This window comes from Cryptomeria japonica, chromosome 2, assembly GCF_030272615.1.
Source record: "Cryptomeria japonica chromosome 2, Sugi_1.0, whole genome shotgun sequence".
Classification (NCBI taxonomy): domain Eukaryota; kingdom Viridiplantae; phylum Streptophyta; class Pinopsida; order Cupressales; family Cupressaceae; genus Cryptomeria; species Cryptomeria japonica.
This window is the reverse complement of record NC_081406.1, coordinates 78,864,583-78,879,673: the sequence shown is the minus strand read 5'-3', so window position 1 is coordinate 78,879,673 and position 15,091 is coordinate 78,864,583.

Here is a 15,091-nt window from a genome sequence, read left to right as displayed (position 1 = left end):
GGATACCTATCCATTCCACACTCCCTCACATTCACAGAAGCCGATGACGCCTCCATAAGTCAGCCTCATAATGCACCTCTACATATTGAAGCCTTCATACATAAACACCGAATAAAATGAGTCCTGATAGATGGAGGAGCAGGTCTTAATATTTGTACATTGAGCACCATCAGACAATTGGGATATTCTGACAAAGCTGTGAATGCTACAAACCAAATCACTATTAAGGCTTATGATGATGAAGAGCGTTCGTCCAAGGGCACAGTCATCTTACCATTAAGAATAGGGCCAGTCACAAAGGACGTGATTTGTCAAGTCCTGGATCTAGACCTCACGTATAACATATTGCTAGGACGTCCATGGATTCATGAAATGAGAGCGGTCCCATCAACATACCATCAGTGCATAAAATTTCCTCATAATGGAGTTGAGGTAACGGTCAATGGTGATCCAAATCCATTCATATATTGCAATAACTTGAGATCACATACTGAGATTATCATTCCCAGCAATCGTGAGGCTACTCCTTCTTCAGCATATATTGATCCTGAGTCATTAAAGCCCTCGACATCCAAACAAGGTGAACTTAGAGCCAAGTTTCAAGACAAAGGCATGGGAGAATACACTCTGAATCAAACAATGTTCTTACGACAAGTCATGAACTCCCCCAAGGAATATGGGAGACCACATCCTAATAAGCAAATCTCCATCATGCTCCTCAAATGGGATCCTACCGTCTTTCAAAAATGGGGCGAACTAGAGGAAGAAAGTTTATATAAAATGCTATTTAAGGACGCTGAAGATGATACACATGATCAAATTATAATACCCTGTGAAAACTATGGTAAAGGTTTCAAAATTCTGCAGAGATTCGGGTATGATGGAAAAAGTCCTCTCGGACTACGCAAAGAAGGTGTCATGGAGCCTCTACAACCTGAGCTAACTACAAGAAGGGAACGCTCTAAGGGGCTTGGTTTTCTAAATCCCAAGATTCAAAACAAGAGAACAAAACAGATATGGCGAGTCAAAGTGGCTGAAGTTCAACAAGAGGATAATTATTCCACAGACTCCAATGAGTGGGAATGGGGTTCAGACAAATCCTCCAGCGACTATGAACTTAATGAGACATTTAGAGAGCCAGATGAACCTACAGAGGAGGAGGAGTTTTACAAGAAATTCAGAGTTGGTCAAGAACCGACCCATAAGGATCCCGCACAAGCTTCGTTTCAGGGCCCTAGGTCAGGATCACATAGGATGAGGACACCTGTCCCTGAGGGTGCTACTAGTGATGATAATTTGGACTCACTCACGATCGACACTGATGAGGAGAGTGCCATTGACGACCTCGATGACTACCTTGACATACCTGAATATAACCACATCTTCACTATTAGCCTTGCGGACTCTAAAAACACTAAAGACCTTCCCCTCGTTCACCCCCAACTCATTGACTGGGATCACGATGGACCACCACAGTTTGATACATTTCAAAATGACGAAGCTATTGTTGATTATCTTGGCATACGCGATGATCTTCCTCTTGGAGACCATAAAGCGGGATACGCCATAGAGCTAAATAACATGGCATACTTTGGTGAGGGTGTCGGGCCTTCTAGTCGCAAAAATGTGAAAATAAAGACAAAACAAGGGTCTTATGGCGAAAACCACACTGTGGCGCTCTCTGACTCTAAAAAAGTAAAAAGAAAGGACGTATCTGAGGGTGAAAACCTCTCTGAGGCGCCCGAAGATGGAAGGCTTGACATTCTCCCAGCATCATACGAGGAAAAATCATCCATGTTGGTAGAGGAGACTATAAAGACAAACATTGGTACAGCAGAGGTTCCACACAACATATTTTTGGCTCAATCATTGACAGAGGCCGAGAAAGCAAGGTTCATAAGCTTCTTTAAGGAACGACAAGTCAACTTCGCATGGTCTTATGCTGATATGCCTGGACTAGACCCCGACTTAGTAATGCATCATTTAACAGTCAAACCGGGGGCAAAACCAGTAAAACAGAAATTGAGGAAAATGCATCCACAGGTGGCATTGCTAGTCAAGGCAGAGCTGGAGAAATTACTAGATGTCGGATTCATACGCCCAATTGATTATCCTAAATGGATTTCCAACTTAGTGCCTGTTAGCAAACCAGATCGCAGCATCCGAATATGTACAGACTTCAGGGATATCAACAAGGCTTGCCCGAAGGACGATTTCCCATTACCAAACATTGATTTAATTGTTGATCTCACAGCAGGCCATGAGATGTTATCTTTAATGGACGGATTCTCTGGATATAATTAGATCAGGATTGCACCTGAAGATCAACATAAAACATCATTCACTTGTCCATGGGGAACCTTCTGCTGGAATGTCATGCCCTTTGGGCTGAAAAATGCAGGTGCCACGTATCAACGAGCCATGACTACTATCTTCCATGATCTCATGCATGTAAAGGTGGAAGATTATGTCGACGACCTTTTGGTTAAATCAATAGACAGAAATACACACTTGGACATACTTTCAGTTGCTTTTGATAGGCTGGAAAAATACAAGGTAAGATTAAACCCAAAGAAATGTGTCTTTGGAGTAACCTCCGGGAAGCTCCTAGGATTCATTGTGTCTAAAAGAGGAATAGAAGCGGATCCAGCAAAAGTCAAGGCTATCTTGGACATGCCGCCACCCAAGAATATCAGTCAACTTCGGTCTTTACAAGGGAGACTCCAGTCTATACGAAGATTCATAGCACAACTTGCAGATAAGTGTAATCCTTTCCAGCACCTGCTACACAAAAACATTAAGTTCAAATGGGATGAGAACTGTCAACAGGCTTTTCAGGCACTTAAAGACTATCTTTTGAACCTGCCAGTTTTGATGCCACCAATTCCGAATCAACCATTGCTACTTTACATATCAGCTACTCCAACAGCACTGGGGGCACTACTAGCACAGCAAATACCTGACGGCAAGGAAAAAGCAGTCTACTATATCAGTCGCACATTGGTGGGATATGAGCTCAACTACACACCAATTGAGCGTGCATGTCTCGCTGTGGTCTTCGCTTCACAAAAATTATGACATTATATGTTTACTCACAAAACCAAGTTGATTGCCAGAATTGATCCACTAAAATATCTGCTCAACAAAGCTACACTTACTGGGCGACTGGCCAAGTGGGTAATGATTTTGAGTGAATTCGACATTGAATACGTGGACAGAAAAGCCATAAAAGGACAAGCCATTGCAGATCAACTGGCAGATGCTCCCATGATAGATGATGTTCCTCTACAGTCAGAATTTCCAGATGAGTCCATTCTAACAATATCACCTGCAAAGCCATGGCAACTATACTTTGATGGCTCATACACACAGCATGGGGCAGGAGCGGGTATACTCTTTATAACTCCCCAAGGCGATTCTATACCAAAGTCATACCGCTTATCATTTCCTTGCACCAACAATATAGCGGAATACGAGGCATTAACAACGGGGTTAAGAATTGCAGTTCAGTGGAAGATCCAGGAACTTCGTGTTTTTGGCGATTCTCAACTTGTCATCCGTCAAGCAACTGATGATTATCAAACAAAAGATGAAAAGCTAATGCCTTACAAACAACTGGTAGATGATCTGAAACAACACTTTGCAAAGATAGAGTTTGAGCAGATACCAAGAGAACAGAATCGTGCTGCTGATGCCATGGCTACAATTGCTTCACTCATTGACCTACCGCAAAATGAGACCTGTTATGAGTTCCTGGTTGACAACTTGCTGATTCCGTCATATGAGATCACTCTTACGGAAATGATATGTGTTGTTGGTCCTGAATCCCAGTTATATGGTTCCATATTCACATACCTTCGCGACAACATCTTACCTCCCGATTTATCGAACAACCAACGCCGCACTTTCATCCGCCAATCCTCCCGATACGTTATCCTAGCTGATATCCTATACCAACGAGGTCTAGATGGCACCCTCCTTAGATGTTTAGAGAGTGACGAAGCTCAGATTGCGTTACGAGAAGTGCACGAAGGGATATGTGGTCCGCATACTAGTGGTCCTACCTTGGCCAAGAAACTCATCAGGACTGGATACTACTGGCCTACTATGGAAAAAGATGCATATCAGTTTTTCAAGAAGTGTAAGCAGTGTCAAATTCATGGAGACCTCATACACGCACCAGCACAAGAACTACAGCCACTTGCATCTCCTTGGCCCTTTTGTCAGTGGGGACTCGATCTCATAGGCAAGATTCACCCTCCTTCTTCTAATGGACATAAATTCATTATCGCAGCCACATAGTATTTCACAAAGTGGATTGAAGTCGTGCCTCTCACGCAAGTTACTGGGAAACAAATCGCTACTTTCATCCTGAACTACATCATTTGCCGATACGGGATTCCTACTTCCATTATCACTGACAACGGGCGTCCTTTCAAGAACCAGGATGTTCGTGAACTCTGTGAGCGCTTCCATATCTCTCATCGTTTCTCCACACCATATTACCCCCAAGGTAATGGCCAAGCTGAGGCGTCTAACAAAACAATTCTCAAAATACTTAAAAAGACAGTCGACGACGCTGGCCGTAACTGGCATGTCCAACTCAATCCCGCACTTTGGGCCTATCGTACCAATGTTCGCACACCTACAGGGGCTACACCTTACTCACTTGTCTACGGTGCTGAAGCCATCTTGCCTATTGAGGTCGAGTTACCTTCTTTATGGGTCTCCTTGAGAAACATAATCAACGATGAAGACTACAGGGTCTCTCGCTTACAAGAACTAGAACTGCTGGAGGAACGACGACACACTGCTTTTAATCATCTCAAGGCTTACCAACAACGAATGAGTCGCAGTTACAATCACAAGGTCAAGCCTTGCACATTTGAGGTAGGTGACTTAGTCCTCAGAGAGAACCCCAAGAATCAGCAAGATAGAGAAAAGAAGGGCAAATTTGAACCCAACTGGCTTGGTCCTTACATCATCACAGCAGTATATGGATCTGGGGCATATCAGCTCTCAACTACAGAAGGGGAATCTTTGGAGGATCCTATCAATAGCATGCACCTTCGCAGGTTCTACACATAAGCTCTTTTTGAGTATCCTAATGCAAAAAAACACAAAAAAATCAAAAAAATTCAAAAATACAAAAAAAAATTATAAAACAAAAAAAATCGTTACTTGGTGAAAACCTGGCAAACAGGCGCCTTGTGACAACAAAAAAATTGCAAAATCCAAAAAAGTAAAGAGAAATAATTTCGTCCAACGGTGAAAACCACTTCGGTGGCGCCCTGGGCAAGTACCATGGTGAAAACTGGGTCACCAGCGCCATGCGTAGAGACTTTGCTCCTCCCTCTTTCAGGATTCCCTTTCATTCTTTTCACTTTGCACACACTCACGACCAATTCACTCACAATAAACTTACCCGTTCCCATCATGGCTTGTTATTGATCTACCCAAGATTGGTTAGCCATCCATAATAAATCAGATCCTATCTGTGACTACGGCCAATTCCTACGTCTAGTAATGGGTGTGGAACTGAGAACATCACATGTTTCGAGGAGTACAGTTTCTTTCAGCTCTCTTCAGTCTATCCGCGCGCAATCCGCAATAAAGCAACACTTGCATCACAGATCCGCAATAAAGTTCCACCTTCTCCGCAATAAAGTATCAGTTTCATGGAATCAGTCAGTTTCAGATGAGACACAGCAGCAACAATGGGCTTCAACAAAATCAAATCTTTCAACAGACTCAGACAACATATGGTTCAGTGCTATCTATCCTTTTTGTGAAAGTGAACATTGTGACCACAATCAAAATTTGACTTAAACAAGTGACAAGAGACACAAACTTGAGGACTACAGTGGATGTTGGTGTCGAGTCTTGGTTTTCTTTTGATTTTATCTTTTTGGTGACATGTCTTTTAGCTTTTCCGGGATGACTTTGACTAGAGATTCTATCTCCAGGATGTCTTTGACTAGAAAGGCGAGGATGGGGTATCGTCACCTATTTGCATTTGCTGTCTGTGGATTGTCTTTTAGTAATGCTATGACTTGTCCAAGGATATGAGGACACTGTGAGTCTAGTATGAACTGGGGCATTCCTTGTTTGTGACTGTCTTATCTCCATGCAAACAGGTACAATGACTTTCTGGGCCGAACATATGCCTCGATTGTCATAACCTATTCTGCCATAATAAAGCTCAATGATGATAACGCACAAGAAGCTCTTTCACGTTCATATCTTCTGTCTTCCATCCCCCTTTCTTGATTGACTTCCATTGTCCTTCTCGAGTCCGCGTAGCCCGCTATCACATGACTGAGTATAATGACACACCAAAAACATTTGCATTTCATATAGTTGCACCTGCATCACCACATATAAGCATTTCATACATACATATAGATATTACAATTGCATCACAACAATTTACATTTGCATTATCATATTCAATTGCATCACATACATTTTCATTCGCATCATGCATCACATAAGAACATTTCATCACATACGGTACACATGCATATAGCTGCCGCAAAAGATGAATCATCTCATATATATAATCAAATGTGTCATAATACAATGATGTCAAAAGAATCATATGGTTACAAAAGAATCACCCGCAGGTGTCTACAATACAATAATGGTACATCTACTGATACAATGGGAGCCCACTATAGCTATGAGGAACTCCCTCCCTCGGAGCCGCCTCGCCTCGACGGAGTCTGAGCTATAGATGGACCCGCCCCAGGATCCCCCTGTCCCTCTGGTGGTGGTGGAGGCCCCATAACCCCACCACTGGATGCCTGTCTCCTGCGGCTCCCTCCCGTAGCCGTCGCTGTGCGCGACGATCTCTAGAAGCTCCTAGCCCGCTGCTCTGCTGGCACGGCTGCATAATATAGATCCCTCCAGTAGGCGATCTCCTCTCTGGCTCGCAAAACATATGCGTAGCCTACCCCTGCATCCTCTGCTGCCCGCCTACCTACCCTCAGAGCTGTCTCGGCCTCGGTATATCTCTGGATGGCCTGATCCCTCTCCCGCTCTGTATCTCGGACCCTGATCCTGAGGTGGTTCCTCTCTCGAACCAAATCCTCAATCTCATCTGCCTGGCCCTGGCAGATCTCCCGCAGCCTCACCACCTCATCCTCCTCAGAGTCTCCACTCTCCGTCCCTGCCTGTGGCTCCTCCTCTATAGGTGCCTATCCCTGTGCCTCTGCCTGCACCTGTCCCTATGCCTGTATAGGTACCTGTGGCTGTACCTGTCTCTGTCCCTCTGGCTGCACCTGTCTCTGTCCCTCTCTGGGACCCTGTGCTGCTGGCACCTGTAGGGGCAGTCCACCCCGTCCTCTCACCACTGGAGCTGCTCTCTCCTGACCTCCCTCCCTTCGAGGTGCTACCCGTCTCTCTCCCACCACTCCCCTCCGCCTCCGTCGGCCCCTACCTCCATCCCCTCCTCCATCATCATCCTCTCCTCCACCCTCTCCATCCACTGGCTCTGCCGGATCTGTCAACATAGGAAATGGATGCTCTGCACAGTACGCAGAGTACTCTGCGTCCATCCCTGCATCATCTACCTCTGGCCACATGTCCCATGGCATCGGCATCATCTCCGCTAGCTGCATCACTGCCTGATCATAGGATAACAGTGGGCCAAACTGCACCTGATCTCTGACCGTACGGGCATACATGCCCGAGCCTCGGGGCATCCTCTGAATCCTGCCATACTGCCTGCATACCCTATCCACCAGCTGTCTCTCTAATATATAGGGCGTCCGCCCAATCAGGTACCTACTCCGAAAGGTGTAGGGCAGCTCCAGTGCATCGTCCCCCCACTCCTCGCACCCCAGGTACGGCCTCCAGATCACCATGTCAATATCATCAATGATTCTCCTCCAGTGCTCCAATCTCCCAATCCGAGGCTGGGATGTAATCATCGCATATAGGTGCACAAAACTCTGTCCCTGTCCTCTGCCTCTGAAATGAATAGGCCGTGTGATGGGAAGATGCTCATAGGCCCACACCTGCAAGAGAGTCACACCGCAGCCCAAACCCACTGATCCATGGTATACAAACTGATGCAGCTCATAATACAAATGTGCTAGGACACATGGCCCCCATGCATACCTAGTGTGCTCTGCCATCAGCGTCTCCAAGGCCCCTCCCCAGCCCACTGCCAATCCTCGTGTGGCCCTGTCTGGACACAAGTATCCACTGATAACTCCCCCAACAACTGCCGGCAATGCTAATCCTGTGGCAGTCATGGTGTCCCAGGCTACATGGCCTGCTCGCATCTCCAACTCAGGATCCTGAAAGACCCGTCTCAAGGCCTCCCTGTCACCGTCACGGTCGTAGGGGATCAACTCTCCATCAATGGGAACATGTAATATCCTGTATACATCCTCCAGTGTCACTGTCATCTCACCCATCGGCAGGTGAAACGTGCATGTCTCTGAGTGCCATCTCTCGGCCAACGCAGTCAGCAACCCCATGTTTGCCCGAAACTCGGGCACATAGAGCATATGTGTGAGGCCCATCTCCTCAACGGAAATCATGTCCTGGATAGACAACTCTGGTCGCAACCTCTGAGTCGATGGGAATCTCTCCCGTGACTCCAACATCGGCAAATACTCCTGCAGTCAAGCAAATCAATCTTGTCAGTTATCGTGGCATTCACTATTTATCACAAAATGCTACTCGCTACCTAAATGCATATGGCTATTTATCCTAGTAGTGCTCACTGTTCATCACAAAGTACTACGTGTGTGACATTCCCTGTTCATCACAAAGTGTCACTCACATTCGCACTCCCTGTTCATCACAAAGTGCTGCATATCCTGGTGCTCCCTGTTCATCACAAAGTGCCTTGATCTATCCTAATCTTCCTAGAGGACCTGCTTGAGTGTATCCTCTCAGCAGCTTATCCAATCGACAGCGTATGTTCATCACAGAACTGCCGATTTGACCTAAAGGACTAAAACCATGCATTTAAACACACAAACGCACTGTTTCAACACACACGCGCTTTTAACTCATAAACGCGCTTATAGACTGCATAAACGCGCCTCTGCAACACAGACGCGCTTTCTGAACACAAACGTGCCTATGCCAGACACAAACGCGACCAGGGAACACAGACGTCCCTGCATGACATAAACGCTACTAAAAATCACAGACGCTGCTGAATTTCACAAACGCGTCCGCAATCAACACAAACGCGGTTCCAGGCATAGACGCGCCTGGACCCGACACAGACGCGCCTGTTGGACACAGACGCGCCTGGCGCTGACACAGACGCGGTTGCGCGTTTTTGCACTTTTAAACTATCCTATTTCTAGCGCATTTATTGCTCCTAAAACATGCATTTATGACAAAACTCGAAATGCGTGAAAGTACGAGGAGGTTTTCGGGTACTTACCAGCTCTCCTGCATCGGCTGGTCGCTGGAATCGGCGGACACGGTCGAATCTATGAATGAATGCCATCACTGCTGACTGCTGCTGCTCTTTTCTCGCTCTGCACTGTGATCTTCTAAGGGTGTGGATGACAATGAGGATGTCTTTTGCCCATGGCCTATCTATAGCCTACCCTAGCCCTCGCCCTCATTTCCCGAGTCAGTCTTTCTCATCCAGTGACTTTGTCACTCTATCCAATCAGCCCATTCTATCCCATCTTTCTTATCGAGAGATTGTCTGCAATCTTTTCAGACATTTTTCATCCAATCTCTCGAGGGGGCATATTATTCCCATCCTAGGGCAACTCTGTATCAGTTCATCTTATTTTCTTTGAAACAACGCGACAAGCCGCATTGTCTCAAAGAGGGGCAAAATGTAGACACCCAAAATTGTCATGTCTAATTAAATAAATATTTTATTTATTTAATTATCTAAGCCTAATTCTTCTATTAATTAAATAAATCTTTATTTATTTAATTAATTCATTTATCCTCTTCTAGCCTTATTTCTCATTTAAATAAATACATTTATTTATTTAAATTATCCCTTTCCTAAATTAAATAAATATTTTATTTATTTAATTGTCCTACTTCTTCTATTAATTAAATAAATCTTTATTTATTTAATTAATTCATTAACCTTTTCTACACATGACACATGTCATTCATCTCTTATTTCCTACACTACCTACCTCTTTCATTATTTTGGTATTTCTTATACCTACCCTCTAATCCTAGCCGACCTCTCTTTTTACACCTCTCAATCTTAACCCTCCATTTCTTATTGTGTCTTCTATTTAAGGAGATGCTTTCTTCATTGACAAACCCTAATGACTAATTTTGGAGGACTTAGCTACACTACAATTCTACTTGCAACCACATTCCGTTCTTTATTGAGCTCTTGTGCATACAAAAATCTGAGAGCAAGCATATCAAACAAGATCAATGGAGATAGGAAGAATGGAGATCAAAACCCTAGTGGACATGTGATGGTATAATCTTTGTGATTTTTGAGTTATTTGCATTGTCTTAGGTTATCTTCATATGTTATGGTGGATCTTTGTTCATTGTTAGGCTAGGGTTTGGTGGTTGAATCCATTTTAGTCTTTCAATATTGTTGTTTATTGCTATCCATTTTCACCATATACAGGTACAACAACATTCTCTTTACTAGTTTTAGGTTTCACTGGTTCTGGTTCAAAAAATAGAATGCAAGGATCTTCATCCTTTTTCTCCACACTGGTTTCCCCTGAGACTTCAAAATACTCATCCACTCGAACATCAGCACTCTCAATGACTCTCTGTGTCCAAGAAATATACCTTCATCACTTTTAGCCTCAAACTTACTAACATAGTCAGCTCTCTTAATAAAACATTTACTGCCAAATATCTTGAAATAACTAATATTAGGTGATCTACCATACCAGTACTCATAAGGGGTCTTATCCTTACCTCTTTTTACCAATATCTGGTTCATAGTATAGACAGTTGTGTTGACAACTTCTTTCCATAAAGTTTTTGCTACACCTACTTGTATCAACATCGTTCTAGCAGCTTCAACAACTGACCGATTGTTCCTCTTTGCAATACCATTTTGCTATGGTGTCCTTGGTGTAGAAAGTTGTCATTTGATACCATTTTCTTCACAATATCTAGTGAATTCCTCAAAAGTAAATTCACCACCTTGATCAGTCCTCAGACACTTTATCTTATTACCACTCTCCTTTTCAGCTAAGGCCCTGAATTCCTTGAACTTACTAAATGCTTATGTTTTATCCTTCAACAATGTGACCCACATCATTCTTGAGCAATCATCAGTGAAGATAATAAAATATCTGTCGCCTTGAATACTTTTAGTCCTTATTGGTCCAGAGAGGTCTGTATGAACCAAATCTAACAGATGTTCCACTGAAAAAGATTTTCTCTTAAAAGTTGAGGATGTCATCTCTCTAATATGATATTCCTTACACAGAGCATTAACTGGTTTGTTCAACTAAGGAAAATCTCTCATTGTCTTGGATTTACTCACTTTAACAATGTTATCAAAATTTATATGACAAAATCTCCAATGCCAAAGCCAACTATCATCTACTTTAGCAATTAAGCAGTTGTTGACTTTAGGATTTAGGTAAAACGGGTTACCTTTAGTCTGCTTGCCGGTTGCAATCAGTTCACCTTTTCTCCCATAGATTTTGCACATACCATTCTTAAACTCCAATGGGTATCCTTTTCCATTGAGTTGAGCAACACTCAAAAGATTGTGCTTTAAACCTTCAACCTAGTAGACATTGTCTACACTGCTCTTTCCATTAAGAGAAATAGTTCCCTTACCTTTTACCATGCAGGGTGAGTCATTACCAAATCTCACAACTCTGCCATCAAATTCCTTCAAGGTAAGAAATTTGCTTCGGTCATCGGTCATGTGATGTGAACAACCACTATCAATGATCCAATCATCAAAATTATTCATGCGAGAAACTAATGCTTTATGATTAGATGCCTCTTCTTTAATGGCTACAAAAATAATGTTTGTTGGTATTTTGGTATGGTTTTGTCATTGATGTCAACACCTGCTAAATACACCTACTTTGGAGATCCAGCAACATTCATCGGCAATCAGTAAATTGTTCAAACAATCACCGGTATATGGTTAACCGGCAGGATATAATGTTCACCGGTACCTGCAATGACATGGAAGACACTTGGTAATGTCGAAGACATCATGTGGACACTTTTCCTTGAAGTAATATCATTGGTATATTCTTATTTTCATATTTGCTTTTACCGGCAAATAGGTCCAGGTTATCTAGGGTTACACCGGCAGGTTTATCTTTTCCAGATCAGCATGGCACGCTATGGAGATGATTTATTATTGTTATAAAAGCATTAAGCCGACATGTCAATCGGTTATTGCATTGGATATTGTATTATTTGTAAAATGTTTTATTGTAATATCTTGTAGAGCCAACCTACTAAAAGTGGTCTTAGGGTATGTATAAATGTAAGATCTTATTTGTAAGATCAAATGTGGAATGCGAAAAAGATTTAAGGAAGGATATATGTGAGATCAAGCAGAGATATACATGAAGACATCATTTGAAGGTGAAGTTAGGTTTTTGTAGAAGCATATCAGCATTACATCAGTACTGAATCCAGCATATGAAGATGTTATTTTGTGCAGTACATTCTCATTGGATTTAACCATCCAACTGTAGTCAGTGTGACTCCCATTTGTGTTTGAGCAGTGAGCTCTAGACTGTTGGCCTTTCTGCATGTGCAGACCCCTCTTTGTACACTTACTATCTGCAGTAGTATCATCTGATTGTGGGTAAGGTTTCCCACCGTGGTTTTTCCCCTTACAGGGTTTCCACGTACAAATATTTGTGTCATGTGTTGTGGTTGACTTTGTGCTTATGTTTCATGCATTAATTCTTACCAGTACAACATTTCCTATTAACACTGTTTATCGACACATTTAACTGTCTTACCGATATTAAGCATTAAGTTGGTTAATAAGATTTTGGTTTGAATTTATTAGACAACTGATTCACCCCCCCCCCCCCTCTCAGTTGTCCCCGGGACCTACAATTGGTATCAAAGCCTAGTCCTCTTTTTTTTCAGAAGTTAAACAACTTGAGGAGATCCAATGTCTACTAATTATTTCAGAAAGGATAGTCCTAAACTTGATGGAATCAACTATGGAATATGGAAAATCAGAATGGAGACACATCTGAATTGCATTGGTAAAGACATCTGGGAAGTTACTAAGAATGGTTATACTGTTGTTGTAGCTGGTCAACCTGCTCCTATTACTTTAGCTAAAGATGAAGAAAATGATTGCAAAGCAAGAGAAGCACTTTTGAGCACATTATCAGATAAACAAATCATGGGATTATCAGATAGATCTACTGCAAAAGATATTTGGGATCATTTGGAAACACTGAATGAAGGGGATTCCATAGTCAAAATTGCAAAACTTGAAAGCTTCCGAGTCAAGTATGAACATCTGAAAATGGAAGAAGATGAAATAATTTCTTCTTTTATGGAAAGAGTAAATGAAATTGTTTTAGGTATCAAATGTTGTGGAGGAACCTTGAGTGAAGATGAGATTGTTTCAAAAATCTTAAGAGGTTTACCACCGGCATATAAAATGAAGGTTACTGCTATTAATGAGTTAAGAACAATGCCTAATACATCAGTAACTAGGGATACATTGATTGGAAAACTTTCAGCTTTTGAAATTGAGGAATTTGGTCCTGTTTCTACTATAAAAACTAATTTGGCCTTCAAAGCATCAACATCATCTACTCCATCTTTTGACAAATCAGACTGGAGAGCCTTTTATGCAAGAGAACTTGAAGAAACCAGGAAGGAGAATGAAGAGCTTGAAGAACTTGAAGCACTATTTGCAAGAAAAATGTCGATTAATTGTTCCGGTGGGGTTGGTTCTCCCACCCATCCGTTATATTCCCAAGTATGAAGGTAAAGCACCCTTTAAATGTTTCAACTGCACTAAGATTGGTCATATGGCTTCAAGATGCCCTGATCGACATGCTAGACTAAGAGAAGAAGCTAGAAGGACATACAAACCTAATCCTGAATATCAAAGATACAGATTTAAGAAAAACAAAGATAAATCTTGTTACATTGCTGATGAAGGTGTGACTGATGATTCTGATGAGGATCCAGCAGACAACAGATGGGTCTTTGTTGCTATAATAGAAGATCAACCGGTACCTATTGCTCAACCGGTAGAACAAGCCCTAGCAGCTAAAGTTGAATCAAAGGATGAATGGATTATTGACTCAGGATGCTCACATCACATGACTGGAGACAAAGGCAAATTCTTGAACTTTCAAGAATACAATGGAGGTTTAGTAAGATTCAGAGATGACAAAGCCTGTTCAATCAAAGGTAAGGGTTCAATATCTCTTGATGGTAAACATAACACTGACAATGTTTACTATGTTGAAGGATTAAAACATAATCTTTTAAGTGTTGGTCAATTAGTTGAAAAAGGTTTTCAGTTACAATTTAAAAATGGAAAATGCAAAATCATGAATAGAACTAGTTTGGAAATTGCAACCGGTAATCAGACTAGAGGTAATATCATTCATTTGAATAACAATGAAAAGGCATGCTTAATTGCACATATAGATGAAAGTTGGCTATGGCATAAAAGACTATGTCATGTAAATTTTGATTTCATGGTAAAAATCAGTACTTCTAAGGCAGTTAAAGATCTACCTAAAATTATGAAACCTCATAATACAATTTGCAAGGAATGTCAATTTGGAAAACAAGTTAGAACTAGTTTCAAAAATATTCCAGAAAAATCCAATAATGCTCTTGATTTAATTCACACTGATTTATGTGGTCCGGCTAGAACTAAAAGCTTACAAGGTGATAGATATTTCATGCTAATTATTGATGATTATTCTAGAATGTGTTGGGTTACTTTTCTCAGGGAAAAATCAAAAGCACTTGGGAAGTTCAAACTATTCAAAGCAATGGTTGAAAATGAAACCGGTAAGAAAATTAAATGTTTAAGATCAGATCAAGGAGGAGAATTCACATCTAGAGATTTTAATACATTCTATGAAGTAAATGGAATCAAAAGACAGTTATCAGCACCTCGGAC